Here is a 22,285-nt window from a genome sequence, read left to right as displayed (position 1 = left end):
ATGTAACTAATATAATGTAACATAACATAACAACAAACAATAATTATATTGTATAAGAGGACTAACTAGGAGCATATTTTCCCTGAAACAACACATCTGGTCTGTTTTTCCCCTTCTGTCCCTTGGAGCCGACAAGGGCAGATCCTCACACCCTACTGCTCCTCCTCCTCTGGAGAACGTGGGTGAAACCCAGGGTTGAGGGCCCCTCCACTGACCTTCTCCCATTCAGGATCCTAGTGCCTGCTTTTTGCCTTAACTTTTTCTTGCAGAAAAATACAACTTTGATCTCTACCTGAGATGCCCTGCCATCCAGCTTATAGAAGTCCCTGGGCTGCCTCTTAGGTGCCCTCCCAGGTTTTCCCTCATCTTATGTCAGGCATTGTGCAAGAAAAAGCCACTTGGGGAAAGACAGAAAAGGAAAAAAAAAAAATGTTTTCACTGGCCTCAAGTGACCTGAAGGCTTTTACAAGGAAAAAAGATGTAGAGCTGGTCAGGAAGGCCTTTTCTAAGATGAAGAATGAGATACAAGCCATGAAGAGGCTGGAGGAAGGTATCGGGGATGCTGTGTGCAGGGGCCTGGAGGCCGTAAGGGCTTGCACCTCTTGAGGAGCTGAGAGGAGGCCACTGGGACTGGTCTGCAGTGAATAAGGAAAAAGATTGTTCCATGATGACGGTTAAGAGTAGACTAGGTAGGACCTGAGTAAATAAGACCATCAGACCAAAAGAGATCCCTTGGGCAGAGTTCGGAGGAAAAAAAAGATTCAAAGACAGATACTGGGGTGCTCCAGTTCTTATAGGGAGAGGAAGAGAAAGAGGTAAAAATAACTGATAAGGAACACTTGGTTAAGAAGGTAAAAATCCAAGACTTGATTAGAACAAATAACAGCAGAGGAGATGATTCAAGGGTGGAGTTATCGGGGCACCTGGGTGGCTCAGTCGGCTGAGTGTCCAACTTCGGCTAAGGTCATGATCTCATGGTCAGTGATTTTGAGTACCGCGTTGGGCTCTCCGCTGACAGCTCAGAGCCTGGAGCCTGCTTTGCATTCTGTCTCCCTCACTCCCTGCCCCTCCCCCGCTCACACTCTGTTCTGTCTCTCAAAAATGAGTAAACATTAAAAAAATTAAAAAAATAAAAGAATGGAGTGATCAGCTAAGCCAAAGGCTGCTGGAACAACAGTAAGATAGGAAAGGTTTTCTTGGCTATGACAACGTAATAATAACAATAGTGCAAATGTATAGAATGATTTCCATGATTCAAGTGCAATTCTAATGTTTTCACACATATTAATTCCATGAATTTAAACCTCACAACAAGCATAGGAAACATACATATATGTTGTTGTTTTTTTTTTTGAGAGAGAGAGAGAGAGAGCATGAGTGGGGTAGAGGGACTGAGGAAGAGAGAGAAGAGACTCTTAAGCAGCCTCTATGCTCAGCACAGAGGCAGACGTGGAACATGAGCCCATGAACCTGGGATAATGACCTGAGTGGAAATCAAGAGACGGAGAGGCTTAATCGACTGAGTCACCCAGGCACCCTTTTATTATCTGTACTTTAAAGATGCAAAAACTGAGGCAAAGAGAAGTAGCTCATTCAAGGTGACACAGCTAATTAGTGCAGGGACCATGGTTCAAACCCAGGCAGTCTGGGTTCAGATTTTATGTTCTTACTCCTTTAATATGAACATACCTGGTGGCTTTTTAAAATCTAGATGCTTAGAAAAGGTCTTCAAAGATCTACACTAAGATGTGAGTAATTGTTATCTGGCATGCTTCATTTTAAGTGTTTCTTACTCATATTTGTTTATTGGAATTATCTATTTTTGTCTAGAAAATTCATAACTTTTTTTACAAAAAAAGCCTGCTAATGAATTTTAATGAATTTTATCATAAGTTTGACATGATATAGGTAGCATATCTGACTGCATTAGTTACCTACTGTTAAATAAAAAATTATCTCTAACTTAGAGCCTGTAAGGGACAAATATTTATTATCTCCCTGTTTCCATAGGTCAGAATATCATGAGGGGCTCATCCAGGTGGCTCTGGCTCAGAATTTGTTCGGAAATTATAGTCGGGATGACCTCTGGGATTGCACTCACCTGACAGGCTGACTCAGGGCCATGATATCCATTTCCAAGACCGCTCACTCAGGAGGAGTGAGCAGGAGACCTGTTTCTCACCACATGGGCTCTCCAGAAGGATGCTTGAGCACCTTTCTGCCATGGCAACTGGCTTCTTCCAAAGCAAGTGATTCAAAAATTAGAGCAAGGAGAAGTTACAGTACCTTTTAAGACATAGTGTCAGAAGTTATATGTGGTTACGCACCCCCCCCCACATCTGATTTACTGGAAAAGAGGAATCAAGTCTAGTCCATTTAGAAATTAGACTCCATCTTTATAAAGAAAAGAGTGTCAAAGAAAGAATGAACATTTACAAGCCTCCGGAATACCAAAAGAAAAGAATAGGAACAAGAATGGGGTGCCTGGGTGGCTCAGAAGGTTAAGCATCTGACGTCAGCTCAGGTCATGATCTCATGGCTTGTGAGTCTGAGTCCTATGTCAGGCTCTGTGCTGACAGTTCAGAGCCTAGAGCCTGCTTTGGATTCTGTGTCTCCCTCTCTCTCTGTTCCTCCCCTGCTCACTCTCTGTCTCTCTCTGTCAAAGATAAATAAAGATTTAAAAAGCTGTTTTTAAAAAGAATGGGGCGAGAAGAAGAATAGGAGTCAAAGGTGAAAAAGAAAGGGACACAGTAATAAAGGGAAAAAGAAAGGAGGGAGAAAAAAACAGAGAAACTGTGATTTATCTGTTTAGAATGAGACTACTGTATTTCATTCATCCAACATTGTATAATTTTATAAATTCAAATCCTAAAAATGAATTTATTGATAAACGTCCATGTATATGTTAACCATTATTATTACTAACACTTAAGTGGCTCTTTCCACTCTAATAAAATGACTAAAATGGCTGCTTTAAACCATACTCTGCTCCTATGAAAAGTCTTTCACGTGCATTTCTGGATAACACAGAGGAGATCTGGGTGTGATCCGTTTCACTTTATGCTAAATAGCTAAGGCTACTGGGTAACCCTTTCCATTTCTCTGAACCACCATTTTCTTTTCTGTAATGTCTTTGGAAAATAGATTTTGAGTTTCTATTCAGTTCCGAGAATTTTCATTCTGTAGTAAAGTTCAACCCAGATTAGCTAGCTTTCAGTAATAATGAATGCAATTTTAACACTACTCTTATGCAAGGGAAAATGACATTTTATAGAAACTAAAAATGCAAGTCAATAGAACCTCAAGAATTTTGCCATGGACTATAATACCTTAATGATTGATCATAATGTGTGACCCCATATACAGGATTCAAGCCTCATAAGGGGAAGTAAGAGACAATTCTGTCTCAAGGATACACAATTTTATTTGCTGCTAATCCAAGAAATGCTTTCACAGACCCTGCACAGAAGTTTTACAGCAAAGCCATATATTGTGGCAGAATAATGGATGATTATAAAATGTTATTTTAAATTTGTGTTTTATCGAGTCTTCATTTTGGAACACTTTTCTTTACCCTATGTCTTTGGTTGTTGAAATTCACTTTATTGCCTTGATTAATTTGATTTACCTCTGGTTTACTTGATCTATACAAATGCCTCCAGTATTTCAATTTGTCGGTGACATACATAAACTGTTAAGGCATCAGGTTCTGTCACTTCATATTATTTTGCTGTCTTAAAGGAATGGCCTCTTTCCCTTTTCCTCTGACACCATCTGTTGCTAGAGGTCATTTCAATCTGTTCCATTTCTGAACAAAGTCTCTAAGATTGGTTTTGAGATTTTGAATTTCTATGTTTGCTCCCCCCATGAGTGGCATCAAGCATTTTCCCATGTATTCTATGTCATGTCTGATATACAAAGAAGAAAGAGGAGAGAGGATGAGAGAAAGAGAGAGAGAGACCTTCCCTTGAGCACTGTCATTCTGAATTGAAATTGTGCCAATTTATTAACACAGTCAGCAACAAGCTTTTTAATTAAACTACAAATAATGTGACTAATAATCTTCACTTCAAAGTAAGCATCCCTGTCTCTCTTTCTCCACAAGGTTTGTGTTTTCTTTAGTGAGGCATTGCAGCCCTATTGCTTATATGAGCTTAAAAAGTCAACAGCTCACCAAGTAGACTGCACAGTTTTGCGCTATGGAATAAACTATTAGCAACTATTTTATAGAAAATGTCATCCCTACAGTAACCCCTTTTTTCCATGGTTATAATGTTTCTGTTCAGTATAATCCAATGATCCTGACACTTGCAATCATTATTCTTTCCCTAATGCTTGTTCGGAGCAACACATCACTTTAGTTTGTCATCATCTTTTCTTAGTGGAATCAAACTTCCCACCCTCTCTTTACACTGACACTGATTCGAGGTAGCCTGAAAGAGCTCAAGGGTTGTGACTTATAAGCATTAATCTAATTTTGTTTCTGGTCCTGTCTCCTCATGCTTGGCCTGTCACAGGCCATCTCTCCAAGCTCTTTCCAAGAGAAGCCTTTAGAAAACATAGGATGAAAAAGAAATCTAAAGCCTGTTGATTAGCTGATAGACCAAAGTTCTGCCATTCTGTCTTCAATGGCTACTTTGGTGCAGTCTAATTTATGCATATTTTCATCACCAGCCTCTAACCCTGACTTCCTTTCTTTTACTCCAAATCTTGTGCTAGAAATTCACTACAAGACACGAAATGCATGTGTTTTCACACTGACCCCAGCCAGGCTGTCGGCTGTGCCAGCCTTTATCTAACTATAGTTTTATCCTTACTTACAGCCCAGCTCTGAACTCAGTATCTGATTGGTTTCTTTTTATATTTTTAGCTATTAACTTTGAGTCAGGACACACTGCACGATTTTGACAAGACCATTATTACAGCCTCACTATTGAATTGATTATTTGGCCACATAGTAGTGTCTTTCAGGCCAAGAGAGATACAAATTTTGAGAAGCAGCAAAGCTGAGATAACCATGTTTGGAGTGTGAACAAGCACAGGAGAGAGGCTGTTAGAGCAGACAGATTCCCCAGACTATGTCTGTGGTTTCTCAGTGAGCCTGAACACCGATGCCACTGTCACTGTCTTCATGTTGGCAAAGAGAGGACACAGGAATTATGCAAAAAGCCTTTTCATCTGCTTTTTGGTTTTCCTGAAGGTGTCCTTTGGGAAGCTTGGGATACAAAGGCAGCCCTGTTACAAATGGAGGACAAAACATTTTGGTGTTGATTATTGGCCACAGTGTGAGCAATGGATAATTTATAGATTCTACTTTTCGTGGTGTCTTGTGAAATGATTCAGACTCAGTATCTGAATCGATAATTGCCTGGGTGTTAATGATGTTGCACAGGAAGGGTTATGCTGCTACCCAAGTTAAAGAGCTATTTTAAGTTTGGGCCCCAATTAAAAAAAAGGCTCTTCTAGTTAATGTGGCTGATAACCTCCCTCACATTGTCAAAGAACATTAATATTCACTGAATATATTTTGTATGTGTTCATACAGTAAATGTGTACATACACAGAGAGAGAGAGAGAGAGACAGAGAGACAGAGAGAGAGAATATAAGAACAGTATATTATAGTTCATTCTTTTTGCAGAAAGGGCTCATTTGTTCTTAACAAATCCTTTTATCCTCGTGAAAGTTAGAGTAAAGATAACCAGTCAAATAAATTAGACTTGGTGACTCACGCATGCCTAGACCTGGTGAGTCACCAAAAGTCATCACACTTTTCAAGTTATCTTCTCCTTGTCTCAAATTTTCAACACCATTTCTCCTGTCACACAACAAACATGTCTCATATGCTTGAGAAATTAGGAGCAATGAAAGTTGAACTTGCTCGTCTTCCTGCTAAAGGAATTCCAACTCACATATTAGTATCTGAGCTTTCCCTTGACCTTCCCTCCCGTTACTCTGAATGAGTGTTCTTTGTCTGCTCAGATCAAAGACCAAGTTCTCCAAGTAACATCTAGACCTGTTCTCTCTTACCTGTTCCAGGACTTTGTTCTGACTATCCCCCACTTCTTTCTACATCATCGTTTTCTTCCTTATCAGATCGTTCAATCAGTATACGAGATGCTCTAACACTTCCTTTAAAACAAAAACCAAAAGCCTTCTCTGACCTCATATCACCCTGCAGTTATTCCCTGATTTCTCTGTCCATTTTGTAACAACATGTATTGAAAATAATTGTCCACATCTGATGCTTCCACCTCTTCACTTCAACGTCTTCCCTCTTGCCCACTATGGTAAGACCTTCTAATGGCTTCACATTGCCAATTTTATTAGATCCTTTTCTCTCATCTTTCTGGAATACTTGGGAATATATAAAACAGTTGATACCACTCACATTTTTCTCTTGGCTTTTGGAACACCAGCATAAGCCCTTTTCACTAGCTGTTTCCTGTGTCTGTAATGATTTTACCCATATTTTCTCATCCTTGCCTCCTTGTCATTTAGAGCTCAGCTTGAATGTCACTTTTCAGAGGTTTTCCCAAATCACCCATTCCACATCATATTTTAGTGTTCATCATCATCCAGTAATTTTCTTGTTTACTCAGTTATTGGATTATTACTTTTCTTCGCTCATTAAGATATAAGATCCATAAAATCAAGGAATTCATCTTTATTATTCAATACTTTCTTCTCAAATTCCAGGATAGTGCCTGGCATAGACTGAGTGTTTGATAAGTATTTGTTGACTTAATGAATGGATGAAAGTCACAATTTAAATTCTATAGGCACAACAAATTAAGAAACATTTTCTCTGGAAAACTACCACTCCAATCCTGTTTCTGAACATTTCTCTAACCTTCTTATTGTTTTTCTCTCAAACCCTCAGTTACCGAGTGCCCTTTTCCTAATTTGTCTGCTTCCAGGGTTTAACAACACGTATGTTGAAACACATATGGGTGGGAGACCTTAGCTGTGGGGGTAGCAGGATAGAAGTGAAAAGGGGCCAAATCTATTAAATTTTACCTTTATAGTTCTATTGGGGAAAGTTATCCCCAATCCAAGTTTCTATGTCTTGACTTATATTTTATCATAGTGCTTTTATGAGCTCATTTTTAACTTTATATTTTTAATTCATCAGAAGTTAATTTTATTATATATTGTAATAAACTATATCAATACCATTTATTTAAAAATTATTACTTCTTTAACTGACCTGAGATACTTCCTTTATCATGTATTAATGCATATCCTTGGCATGTTTCTGACTTTTGTGTTTTCTTACATTGATGCTTATGTTAGTATTATACTGTTTTAATTAGTATATCATTAGAACGTAAGTTAATATTTTATATAGCCAAGCTCTCTCATTTTTCTTTTTATAAAATTTTTTGTTTATTTTTGAGAGAGAATGAGAGAGAGAGAGGACACAAGAAGGGGGAGGAACAGAGAGAGGAGACACAGAACCCGAAGCAGGCTCCAGGCTCTGAAGTGTCAAGCACCGAGCCCGACACAGAGCTTGAACTCATGGACTGTGAGATCATGATCTGAGCCAAAGTCAGATGCTTAACTAACTGAGCCACCCAGACACCCCATATTTTTCTCCCAATGATGTTTTTGCAGTTCTCATGTTTGCTGCTATTGTGTTCCAAATTAACCTAAGAATCATTTTGCAAAATTCTGAAGAAAAATTCCTTTGGTATATTGAATAAGTTCTACAAATTTATAGACTAATTCTGGGAAAATGAATCTCTTTATCTTATTAAACCCATTAATCCAGGACTATAATAAGACTTTACATATGTTTGAGTCTTCATTTACTATCTTACTAAAGCTTTAAATTTTCTGTATTTAGGTTAGTACTGCAGTTACTTATTTTCTATGTATCAGACTTTTCTTTGTTATTCTGAATAAGATTTTTTTCCTCTCTGATAAGTTCTACATCTAAATTGTCATGGAGCTCTTAATTCTTGATTATTTCTGTCACTCTTTTACTTATTATATTATTGCTTATAATATTTCAGTTGACTCAGGTGATTATCTTGGGCTTTCCCAGTACGAAGCATATGATGGATAATAGTGCTGTTTTTATATCTTCCCTTTTAATAATTATACCTATAATCTGGTCATATTTTATAGCAATCGAGTAGAATATTTATAAGTGTTGAATAATAAAAGTGGCTCCAGAAGATCACAATTAAAAAATTGTGTTGTCTCACAATCTCTATCAAAATAACACCAGCATTCTTCACAGAGCTAGAACAAACAATCCTAAAATTTGTATGGAACTAGAAGAGAACCCACCCTGCATAGCCAAAGCAATCTTGAATAAGAAAACTGACGCTGGAGGCATCCCAATCCTGCTTTCAAGATGTATTACAAAGCTGTAATCATCAGGACAGGATGGTCCTGGCACAGAAACAGACACTCAGATGAACGGAATAGAATAGGGAACTCAGAAATGGACCCACAGAAGTATGGCCAACTAATCTTTAACAAAGCAGGAAAGAATATCCAATGGAATAAAGAGCCAGTCTCTTCAGCAAATGGTACTGGGAAAACTGGACAATGACATGCATGAAAATGAACCTGGACCACTTTCTTACACCATACACAAAAATAAAGTCAAATGGATGAAAGACCTAAATGGAAGACAGGAAGCCATCAAAATCCTAGAGGAGAAAGCAGGCAAAAACCTCTTTGACCTCACTCAGCTCACAGCAACTTCTTATTTAACATGTTTCTGGAGACAAGGGGAACAAAGGCAAAAATGAAGTATTGGAACCACATCAGAATAAAAAGCTTCTGTACAGTGGAGGAAATGATCAGCAAAACTAAAAGGCAACTGACCAAATGAAAGAATATATGTTTAAATGACATATCAGTTAAAGGGCTAGTATCCAAAATCTATAAAGAACTTATCAAACTCGACACCCAGAAAATGAATAATCCAGTGAAGAAATGGTCAAAAGACATGAATAGACACATCTTCAAAGAAGGCATCCAGATGGATAACAGACACATTTAAAAATGTTCAACATCATCAGGAAAATAGAAATCAAAACCACAATGAGATATTACCTCACATCTGTCAGAATGGCTATCATTAACAACTCAGACAACAAGAGATGTTGGCGAGGATGTGGAGAAAGGATCTCTTTTGCACTGCTTGTGGGGATGCAAACTGGTGCAGCCACTCTGGAAAAAGGTATGGAGATTCCTCAAAAAAATTAAAGATAGAATTACACTATATGACCCAACAGTTGCACTACTAGGTATCTACCCAATGGATAGAGGTGTGCTGTTTCGTAGGGGCACACACATCCCAATGTTTATAGCAGTGCTATCGACAATACCCTAAGTATGGAAAGAGTGACAAATGAACGGATAAAGAAGATGTGGTATATTTATACAATGGAGTATTACTCGGCAATCAAAAAGAATGAAATTTTGTCATTTGCAACTACCTGGATGGAACTGGAGGGTGTTAACGCTAAGTGAAATTAGTCAGTCAGAGAAAGACAAATATCATATGACTTCACTTATATGAGGAATTTAAGATACTAAACAGATGAACCTAAGGGAAGGGCAGCAAAAATCATATAAAAACAGGGAGAGGGACAAAACATAAGAGACTCTTAAATATGGAGAACAAACAGAGGGTTACAGGAGGGATTGTGGGAGGAATATGGGATAAATGGGGAAGGGGCATTAAGGAATTTACTCCTGAAATCATTGTTGCTCTATATGCTAACTAACTTGGATGTAAATTAAACAATAAATTGATTAATTAAATAAAAATAAATATTTAAAAATTGAAAAAAATTGAAAAAATGATATTGTCTTTTATCATAAGATAGTCTTTATTATATGAAAGAAACATTTTTGATTACTGGTTTTGAGTAATTTTGAAAAGAAATGAATCGCCTTCATCTGACTTTTTTTTTTTCAGATTCACTATCCCTAATTTCTTACAATAAAACTTTCTTGGTTATGTTATGCATATAATATATTGCTCAGTTTGATTTGCAAATGGTTTATAAAAGAGTTTTGTAAATTCAAGCATAAGTGTGATTGATTTATGGTTTTTGTGTTTGTGTGATCTCTTGTTTAGTTTTTGGCAAAAGGAATGAGAATGTACACTGAAAGTTTCAGTAGATTTCTGTCTTTTCACGTGATCTAGAGCAATTTAAGCAGCATTAAAAATTATCAGAATATTATGGTTTGACATAACTCTACTTATATGTTCATACTGATCCAAGATGTTTATAATTTAATTAGCGTTAAATTAGGTCTAAAAACATAATGTAATTTTACAAAGTTTTAAAACTATTTCCAAGCTAACTAACTAGACCCTCACATTTAAAGCCACGATGCTCAGGTCCTCTTTCAAGTTCTGCCACTATCCACGTGATTTTCACCAACTTTCTATGCAGCTCTGGACTTGAAAAGTTTATTTGGCAAGTGAGATAGAGATTGATGACATCTAAAGATTCTTTTTCCAATGGCATTTTACAAAACATTTGATTTTTTAGTGTCTTACTGTATTTTATAATTTGCAGTCCACTTCAGATTTTACAAAACTCTAGTGTGAAGCCTTCAGAAATATCTTAGGCTATTGAAGAATGAATGGCATAGTGGCATAAGACATGGGTGGTGATCAGCATACTGAAATTTCTGTCAGTACAGATGGCCAAATGGAAATACATGGCATTCACTGAAAGAAGGTGAGCGTGCCCTTCTACCCTGCAAGAAGAAAACACTGAGCAGTTTTGTGCCCCTCCAGCTGACGTTTTTTAATCCAGCCCTTATTTTGCTCTCTTATGGTTGCCCCTTAATTCACTATGGTTGATGGTGAGGTAAAAAAGATGCTTTCTGAGTTTCATTTTGTTCTTATACATTTAAAATAGAATCTACAGAATGTGAGCTCCTAATTCACATTTTATCCATCACTTATTTTATCTCCACAGATGTATGCGCAATTGTTCTTTTAGGACTCTGTTCAGCCCACAGATGTCTCCACAGCTGCTCTCGATTCCAAAGGGGAATTTTTTTTTCCTTAGAAGCAGTCATGTAAGTTTCTTTTTGTTATTTTGTTTTGTGTTTATTTTCTTTTTATTGAAGTCATTGTAAATATTTTTCCCTCCCTTGGGAGAAAAAAACTATCATACCTGAACAATAGCCTGAAGAATTGCATGAAGAAAGAGCAGAAGATAAAGCACGATCTGTATTTCTGTTCATTCCTTTATTCCTGCTAAATGCCTGACACGATGGAGGCCCAAGAACTATAATGGTATAAGAGTTGACTGTTCTGCCTCCTGTTTCTATGACTGTGTTGGTATACAGACACAGGGTAACGACTCTCAAAATTCATTCAGGGCAGAAAGAAAAAAAAATCTATTAAATAAATGCCTAGTGTGGGCAAAATTATCAGCAGGAGAACAGCCTGAGGCTTATGGAAAGCAAATGACTCAGATTGTTGCCTATATTATCTAGGTCTTTGAACTTCCTGATTTTTTTTGAGTAGTAGAGATGGCCACATAATTCACTAGAGTGAAACTGAGGTTATGCCCATTATGTTTTTGTCTGCATTACTCTAGAAGCCTCTAATTACATAATTATAAATAATATATAATTATAAATAATTATATTTGTATAGGGAAAAGCCTTCCCTTCAAATATCACCTATGTGTTTAGCATCACTGAATATTCAAACTATAAGTGACCTTACAGACAGTTAAGGTCATTTCCCCCATTTTATAAATTACACAGTGACAGTCAGGACCCTAACATGACTGACACAAAATATGGAGCTAGTCTGATGCTCTGGAAGAACTATTTGCCAAACACCCTGACAAGTAGATCTCCTGCACCCCATCCATTGCCCCTCGCTGGCTTAAGCACGTCAGAAGTTAAAACTGCTAAAGATCTGATGTTAGTTCTTTAAAAGAATGAGGATCTATTGTTACCTTCTTTACTTTTTTTGGTGTGTGTGTACGGTTTGGGTTGGTTTGTTTGGGGAGATGGTCAAACTATGTGTGTAGAGCATGCGCTTCTACATGAAGTAGTCTACTCTTTTATAGGAATCAATGTGATAGAGAAGGTCTCTATAATTCAAAATCCTAGGCAAAAGGTATTTTAAAAATATAAAATAAAAATCTTAAGCCAGTGTTTTTTTGGAGCGCCTATGTTGAATATTTCATTCTGTTGGGACAAAAGCAAAACAAACCATGCAAATTCCAGCCCCACAAAGAGCTTATGCCTCAGTGTCTAAGGGTGGTGTTTATATTTCATGCCAAGAGACACTATTGAAATACTGAGGATTGGTTAGAGAGACATTTTTATTATTATAATAGTAAACAATAGATACACATTTTTATAAGTGCAGAAATTCTCAATTTAGACATTCTAGTATTGTCAGTTATTCATCTATACTGCTGAAAGATCATGCATCAGACTTATCAGTGGTTCATTCAGGAACTATTATTTCTAATATTCCAACTACAAACTTGTCGGTAAACTTCGATCTTATGTCATACAATTTAAAGTATTCGATAATTTAAATAGGGTATGTAGTCTCATCACATACTAAGAAAGTTGTTTATGTTGCTTTTGTTTTTGGTTTGTGGCTGTTCCTGTTAACATACTGTCATTTCATTTGGTTGAGTTTCCTCATCTGAAATGACTTGGTTATAAAGACGTGTGCATTTTGATTAGCAATTTTGTATAGTTGATTTTAAGAGGTAGAGTTCCACAGATGTGAATATATAATCTTATAAATTGATCTTTCCTTAGGATGATATATGTTGTGCTGAGAAAAATAAACTGATACAATGATATTATACTCCCAATTAGACATCAGAATTATATGGTATCCTTCACAAGGTGGAATAAAACAATTTTCGATAGCTATTACTCGGCATGCTCTTTCCCCAAGATTATTATTGGAGCAGTTTTGTTAGGAAGCATTTGTGTAACATACCATATGCTGAAAACTATTTTTTGATTTAAAGTATAAGGGCTGTTTTCAAAGAGGAGATTTTGGTGTGCATAAACTTACACATGCAATTGCATTTTTCCACAATTACCTAGACATGCTACAGACTGTCAACCACAGAATTCATTCGCTTCTTTTTTGAAAGATTTGCTTTGCTTGCAAAGATTTAGTTTGGTGACATATTTTTCTTCCTTCCTTTTTTTTTCAACAAACAAAAGAAATTTATGACTCTATTTCTTTACATCACAGTTTATAAAATGTGGGACCTAAAAAGAACTTCCCTTTTCACTTGACCCTTGAAAATGGTCCCATTTCCATAAAATATTCTTCTCTTAATTGAACGATCAACTTTAGAATGCTTTGCAGAATGACTTACAAAAATATCATCAATTGGTAGTCTTTATACATGTCATATAAATTACACTTACATTAGTATGCATATATAGTGTATAATTTATAGATGTAGAGAGCACAAATAAGAAAATAGCTATCGTACAAACCATAATACCTTTTCATATTTAAATATGAAGAAAATGAGATAATATATGTGCTGATTTTGTGAAGTTGAAATTTTATGAATTAGGATATCACATTGTTCTTTGGTCTTGTTTGCTATAGGTTCGTTTAAAGTTACAGACATTCGAGCATTTCCATGCCATTCTTCTTCTTCTTCTTTTTAATGACAAATGCCCCCTCTGCCAACAACAACAACAAAAATGTGTAACTTGGATACCAGGTCCTTTTAATGAAGCTTTTGAGTCTTACAAAATATGATTAATCTGATTAGTGATTCAGCCTCCTTTTATGCTTACATTATCTAACACAAAGAGCCCCCCTACAGGTTAAAGTTTAAATGTGGATTACCAGATAAAGCTAGTCCTGACGAGGTTTCTATGGTGCAAGGAAAAATTGGATTTGCTTTTCACCTCATCTCAGGCTCTGTCATCCTGGTTTTTGCCCTGCTCCCTTGTTCACAGCAAGGATATTAATTTTGTAGTAAAATCTTTAAGCAATTATGCAGATAGCTGTGAAAAAGCAACATACACACACAATAAGAGAAGCTTAACTGAAAAATGGACCCCAGATATTCATTAAAAACAGATGGCTACATTGCCAACAGCATAACTTTGGATGTTTGGGCTAAGCTGGTATTAATCTGCCACAACATGAAGAGAAGATGAAATTGCTGGTGTACAAACTGTGTATTGCTTCTACTTTTTGCTTACAAAGGAATACAATGATGATTTATGGCTGTCTTCTTGATAAATGGCCAAAAATGAATTCCTTACTCACAAGCAAAGTAACATTGTAATCCTCCTGGCTATTACTAAATGCTGATGCTCATTTTGAAGACACTAATAAAATATAGTCACATAGATGAAGGAGATGAAAGGGCTCCATTTCAAAGTTGATAATAAGTAATTTTGTTTTTAAATCTATTGAAAATGGGAAATCTTTTGATTAGTAACATTACAAAGTCAATATAAAGCATAGGTTTGCATTTATAGAATAATTACATTTCTGGCCATTTATTTCGGTTATTTGCTAAGTGAAAATTGTAGCATCTTCAGTCTAAACCAAGGTAAAGTAAACAAATCAGGTAAAGTAAGGCAGAAAAACATTTGCCCAACTCTTCCAAGCAAAAGCACAGATGGTAGAAGGGGCATTCCATCTAACTGGGGCAATTTGCAATACTGATAAATGCATAAAGTATATATTTATTCACTTATATAATTTTCAAAGCAAATTTAGGTTAAGAGGGTTACACCTAAGACTATATATATGTCTCAAGTGGTAGAACAGTTACAATGAGTTTCAAACAACTTTTGTTTGGGAGGAGAAATTCAGTCAACCAGAGAAATACTTTTGGGATAGGATGGCTCAGATATTCTACAGTCTGAGTTGTACTCAGTTGGACCATTCTGGAGGCAGCCATAGTGATTGTTGGATCTAAGGACTGGTTGAGACATCTTGGCATTATTTTACTACTTTGTCTACATGTGAAGGCTGAACTGGGAATGAATGTTTGGAAATGGTAGTTGTTACAACTGAAGAGTTTGGGCTTTCCCCCATTAACTGTTAACTATGATTCCTTCTTATGTAAATAATACCTATTTATTATAGAAAAAATTAAACAGTTTTGCTAAAGAGAAGAAAGTTCAGATCATCCTTAATCCTACCACCTTGAAATGAACACCACTAATACTTTATATATATTTCAATATATGTTTCTATATACATAGATGGTATGTTTTAAAAATTAGGATCTTAGAGGATATTTTGAAACCTGCTTCTGTTTTCCTAATAATCTATATAGCAACTGTCAAATTTGTATAATTCAATATTCTACAACCTCATTTTACTGAATCCATAGTATTCCATTGTGTGGATAATCCAAAATTTATTTTACCAACTCTCTATTGGTAATAAAGAGTTTAAAATTTTTTGTTATGATTAAAAATAACTCAAAGTTTATTTAAGTGAAATTTATATAAAACATGCGTTACCAACGAGTTAATCTTCTGCCATGGTCCCTCTTTCACATGTAAATAAAAACTTGCTTGGGCAAAAGTATATTCATGGAAAGAAGCAAATTCAACAGGCCTTTTTGATTAATTCATTTTATTTCTCTTAAAGTGCATTTACAGTCTGGATAAAATATCTTGTTGCTAATGGAAGCAATCACATTGTGCTAATAACCCTAAACTATCTTTTGAATCTAATCTAATTTCCATCATCTCTGCCTCGTTTCTAAATCAGCCTCTGTGTTTCAAACATGCAGATGGCTTGCTATCCCTCCAGTATACTATCCTTAAAAACTAGCAGACTTTTGAAAATGCAGTTCCTTTTAATAGCCCTGGAACTGCACTCAAGTTGCTCTACTAACGCTTCAGCTAGCCTGTGAACCCTTCCTTCATTTAACTTCACCTTGCATAGTAATTTGCTGCACCTATACATAGCCCAATATGCTGGTCTCTCTTTGGGGCTCTTTTAGTTGAAAAGATTCGACCTCATGTCTGTCTTTCTCAATGGACTGTGAGCAACTTCTGGATGGGGTTTATGTCATATTCATCTTTGCATCTCCAGTACTTACTGAGGTGGCTGACATCTAATAGACATTCTAGAAATGTTCATTAAAATAAATAATGACCTGAGGATATCATGACAAGAAAAAAAAAAAAAAAAAAAAAAAAAAAAAAAAAAAAAAAGCAACACAAAACAAGGGTAGGGTACCTTTAGTAAGTCCTGAATCGGGCTGTCCAGGTAGGGATGAGAAGACAGAATGGCACATGTTTTATTTCTCATATCTCCACTGTGAATGGACCAAAACTAAGTCTAAACCAATCCCAAAAGAAAACAATGTTGTGCCTAACTATGAGGGGGAATGAAGGAGTGGGATTAGATTTTGAAGCAAGCGGAAGTAGTTAAAAGTGGACCTGATATTCTCTGTGATTGCTGCCCCTCTTTTCATCTTTGAGTGGGAGTGGGAGGTCATGACATGATTTATCATTACCTTAAGACAAAAAAGTCCCAGGTATAGAAGAATCTAATTCATATACCAATGCTCACTTGTAACAGTTGAATATACCTTGTGTGTGAAATACTATTTTAACTACTCATAATCATGGCTAGGATCAATGGCTCTCAAAACCTTTTGCTCCACCTGCCTCATGAGACAGTTTTGAAGAGAGACTTAGGGAGTCTGAGAAAGGGAATTTTGACTCACCCTAAAATAGAACTGGCACTGTACAAATGAAACAAGATTCCACAAAAAGAAAGGAGCTTCTCATTACTGGAAGGTACCAGAAAGCAACCAACTGGAGTAGTGGAATGATGCAGAGGGCTGTCTTGACATTGTGAAATTACACTATATGATTTCCAAACCCCTTCCAAATCTAGAGTCTGGGAACTCATACAACTCTTTATTTGTGCACAAAAAGCCTCCACCTAGAAGAATAATCCCATTTACAAATACTTTTCATGTGCTTTGTTTTCCTTTCCAATTGAGAAATGAACCAGACCCATATATGCATTGAAAGAACAATCTAGATTAAATTTGGGAATAGAAATTATACTCCTAGAACTACATATAAACTTAAACAGCCAAACCCTTGACTGGATATTAAAACTTTTCCTTAAATCTTGTGCTCATATCAAGATTATTTTTCTACATTGCTATCTGTCATGACAAGTGTGATTAAATATTCTAGCAGTGGGATTCAACTGGCACATGTATCAAAAAACAATTTCTGTGGCTTGAAAGTAATATTAAAAATCTTTTATTTCAGTGATACCAAATGTTTCTTTGAGGTTAACATCTTGTGACAGGAAATGAACAGAGCATTAAAAAAACATGCAGCTAGACATCATATGAAAATTTAGTGTGTTTTTCCATGAGGAAATTTCCTCATGCAGATACTTAATTTAAACTTCTTGATAAATACAAAGTGTTACATAGAGTTAAATAAGAGCCTCTCTAAATAAGGGATAGAAAACAAATGATGGTTGAAACACTATTTTTAACTGAATTTATTTTATTAGCTATTTCGGAGCATTTTAAAATTTTGATAATTCAGGTTTTGAATGTAACCAAAATATTTAAAGAAGTAATGAGCTATTTAACATATTTTCTAGTATGGGCCAGAAAATTTGCTTTGATGATTAGGACCCTTCTCAAATATGGAAAAGGCCACAATCCAAAGTGGAAGATCAAGAAAAATCTGTTCCATCTAAAGCCATTAGCAACACTCCAAATTCCACTTAACTACACCAAATACATTTCCACATTCTCAGTAACTCATTCCTACATTTCGACAAAACCAACAAAAGTATATTTTGTACTGATGATAGTAAAGGATTCAGATTTACCATATAAAGAAGTTCCGATATTTCTACTTTTGTATTATTCCTTTATTTATGTAGTTACTTGGTGAGTTAGCTAGTTAATGAATAGGTTAGTTAAGCCCACCATGTTGCAAATGAGACTTGATGATGTTCATCTGCAGGAATAACTGCAACTTGAAACTTAGTTTCTCATATAGCCTGTTTTCCATCCTTTTTTAAAAGCCAGAATGAATAATACCACAAAATGAATGCAAATCTAGATAGTTAGAAATGAATACGAAAAGTTTGAAAGTATTATTTAAATGTTATGTTACTTACATTTCATTATAGTTATAACTCAGTCTAAAATAATATTTTTAAACTATAAAGGAAATACATGTGATTGTAAAAATATACCCATATATTCTCGACAAGATAAGTTCATGTGCCCAACCTGATCAAAACCAGAGAAGCTCTCAGTTAGATTTTCTAAGGGTCACTGGTCAGAATTCACATGGTAACATCTCTGAGTATTTGGCATAAGCCATCTGGTGCAGTGGGGTAAGAAAAACAGAAAAACTATCACCTTTGTTGTGGCCACGGGGGCAGGCTGTCACAATTCCATAAGACTGACCTGAGAGCCCTGTGCTGTTCACAGCCTCCACTCAATTCTTAACTGGGGACTTAATTTCTTCTCTATCCAGCCCAGAGAAAAACTACATGCAATAGGAGAGAAAAGATATTTTATTTTCAAGCCTGTAAAGAAGTTGTCTTTAGCACTTTTCAAGAGTGACTGAACTGAATGTACTACAAAGATGCTGGAGGAAAAGTAATGAAATTACAAAGTGCAGCAAGCCCCGAGTGCTGTTGGTTATGTTGGATTCAGCCAGTGAATTTTACATGATTTCAAATTTGAGTTCTTGGGCTGAAAATCTAAAATGCCTTGGGAGCCAACCACCTAGCTTAAATTAGGTAGATCTGAATGGATGTACTTTTGAGAGGGAGGAAGGGTGAACAAGGATGAAGTAGGGAGTTGAGAGCTCATCAAAAGGAATGACAGCCACTTAGCCATCACTCAACTTCAGTAAAACCAGCTCACCCTTGCAATCCCACTTTTTTGAGAGAACATAAAAATCTGGATTTTAATGCAAAATTTAAGTTTGGGATGTCATGAACCAACTTAATAGTACAAAAAAATTATTTGTAGGACCAACCAAATGTGCAAGCATGTTGCATTTCGTTCATAAATATGTCCTCCTTCTGGGAATTCTGAGAAAACCAAGACTGTGCTTCAAAATATCAGGTTCTGTGCCTACTATTGTTTCCTGCTATTACTGGAACCACATGGTGATTGGCTGTGTGAAATCATTAAACTTAGTTGGCAAAGCACCTTTGATTTGGAACTAGAATACTCTGAGGCTTGCCAAGACCGTCTACAGTAATGCTCTATTATATTTTATGAAGGTATTTGATTAAAAATACAGATAGAACAATCAATATATAAAAAGCTTACTTTTATCTTTCCACTCCTTGTGTTACAGAATAGACTTTGTTAGTTTAAGTAGTCTATTTGGAATCCCTGAACAAAGCCTTTAATTTTATTTAATTACAGAAACATGGGAGGGGCTAAATTATTAGTATTATTTTAATATCTAAGGAAAGAGAACATTAACACAGACATAATTACCATTCAAACAAATTGACATTTGTTTATTGAGCACCATGATGGCCAAGTTTTAAGTACTTAATATACAATATTTTATTTAATACCTACAATTAGCTTAAGAGGTAGGTACTATTACAACTGCATTTTTTAGATGAGGTTGTTGATAATCAGAAAATATGAAGCCATTTGCTCAAGGTCACACAGCTAGTGAACGGAATTTAAATGACAGCACACTAATCCCAGAATTTGGGCTTTTAAGCAGCATGTTCTACTGCTGCTATTACTACTACTTCTCTTGAGTCCCTCAATAAACCAGATGCTCTTATCACCCTGATTGTCCTGCAAAAGATATGTTATCATCCTTATTTATAGATGAAGAAACCGAGGCTCGGAAGGGTAAGTAACATGCATTCAACTGAAGAGTGAAAAGATCAGACATGATCTCAGATCTGATGCCCAAGGCCAGGCATATTTTAGCAAATCACAGTGTTATGATAATGTCATAATTTCATATAGTCTTCTTTAATGGAACCTAAACCACTTATGTTTCAATGAAACAAATAATTTCATATATTCTTCTTTAATGGAACCTAAACCACTTCTGTTTCAATGAAACTTAATGTTCTATGAGTTCATATTCGATGTCAATACAGGCCTATCAGACAAAATATTGCTAATGAATTAAACCTTTAAAAGTTCATACAAGCTCTTTAAGATTTTCACATAATTTCTTTAAAAAAAGATTTTTATTTAATTTCAACCTTTTTTTGTTTAACCTCCATTTTTATGCTTTGTATGAAATATGTTTTATTCATCTCAAAACATACATCTATAATAATTTAAAAACTTATAAATTCTATGTTTTTGTCCTACTTAATAACTAGATTCCATTTCCAAAGAGGAGTAAGTGAATCACTATGAAAAAGGTAGTGATTTGAGGTCAGAACTGAAAGAAAAAGACCTTTCTACTGCCTTTCCATGATCCTGACATTCTCATTTTTGTCAGATTCTGATTTTTCTAAACTATAGTTTTTATAAACATTTTGTTTCATAATTAACATTACTGTATTACTGCTTAGACTATTGAAATACCACAGTGAAATTATAATTATTGCTTGTAATTTCTCTTTTATAGACAGATCTTATTTTGAAGAAGAATGTTACCTTTTCCTAGGTCTTATATATTCAAATCACATAAACTGGCATGTTTTAAAGTATTTAGTAGATGAAGTCCAAATATAATTTACATAAAATAGAAGAAATATCAGTGATTTTAGACAGCGTTTAAAATATAATAATATTACTTTTCTATTTTATTAATTGACTTCTGGTCAGTTGCAGCAGAATTACTTTCAAGCACAGCTATAAGGTCTCAATTTGAATAACCATTTTATATGAATTTAGTGAATTTAAATATTCCATGCTTTTAGTAGAGACACCTCAATATACATGTCTGCAAAGATTTACAATTAAAATCACACCAGTAGCATCCTGCAATTTTTCATACCCAAAAGCTAAGAGCACAAGGCTGTGGGAAAATTTGATAAGTCAAACTCTAAGACCCACAACTTAAAAGCTTAACTTTTCTTTCCCCCACCCCATAATGTTGACCTTGGTCTGGTCTGTTCCTCTCTGATTATTTGACTTGCATTCTCCTTCATGGATGATGGTTTCTTATTAAATTATTTATGGATGTGCTGACACTAGTTGAATAGATTCATTAAATTTCACAAGTTGTTGAAGGCTAGTTCACTGGAAAAAAAAAAACCCTCTTTATACTCTTAAAGGACAAAAAGCGTCATTTTTTTTGAGCTCTTTTAAAGCATTTAATAAAGCATGAAAAGATATGACATCAATCCTACTAAAACACAAGGGAAAATGAATGATGTTACTGTAAATCTTTACATCAATCACACCCAATACTTTGGAAAACAATATAGTTTTGTTTGCATTTCAGAAGTGACAAACAACTCTTGTGACTGGCTTAACATAGTCACTTTCTATTAGTCAAGACCAGAAGCAAGTCAGAATTAAAATGTGGCCCTGGGTTGCTAGGCAGCGGAGTTGTCTTGACATGGTGGTTAGTTTCCTTTTCACTGAATGACAACAGTGAAATGAAAGAAGTTTTGAAAAACTTGATAATGGTTTTCAAAGGAGGAGGATAATTGGTGGTGCTCGCTTGTGCAGCACTGTGTGGAAACTTTCAGGCGGCCGTGAGAGAGGACTGTCACTAAAAATTTAAACTCTTGTACACAAACTTGACCTAGAGTCTTCTCCAGGTTTTGGCGGTTCATTTTCAGAACACCCCTCTGAGACCAAGGGGTGTAGGATGAAAGCATTAAGACAGATGGGTAAAGCCCCAAAGGAAGAAAGGAATCAATAGTTGTGATTTAATCCATTGGTGAAAGGGAGGAATTAAGTAAAATCTTAAAAATGAGGAATGTGTAAAAGACCTTCAGCTAGCACCTATAAAAAAATGTTTTAATTGCATGGATGAGTTGCAACTGAGCAAACATTCAAATTGAGTGCAGGAAATAGAGAAAGGTANAAAGGGAGGAATTAAGTAAAATCTTAAAAATGAGGAATGTGTAAAAGACCTTCAGCTAGCACCTATAAAAAAATGTTTTAATTGCATGGATGAGTTGCAACTGAGCAAACATTCAAATTGAGTGCAGGAAATAGAGAAAGGTAAAAAAAAAAAAGTCCTTGATTTTCTATGCCAGGGATGAAACAATTACCTGGATGATATATAAATATATATATATATACACACACACATATATATATGTATATATATATATTTTTC

Source organism: Crocuta crocuta, unplaced genomic scaffold (genome assembly GCF_008692635.1).
Source record: "Crocuta crocuta isolate KB4526 unplaced genomic scaffold, BGI_CrCroc_1.0 scaffold54, whole genome shotgun sequence".
In the NCBI taxonomy this organism is placed as follows: Eukaryota; Metazoa; Chordata; class Mammalia; order Carnivora; family Hyaenidae; genus Crocuta; species Crocuta crocuta.
This window is presented reverse-complemented; position numbering follows the sequence as displayed.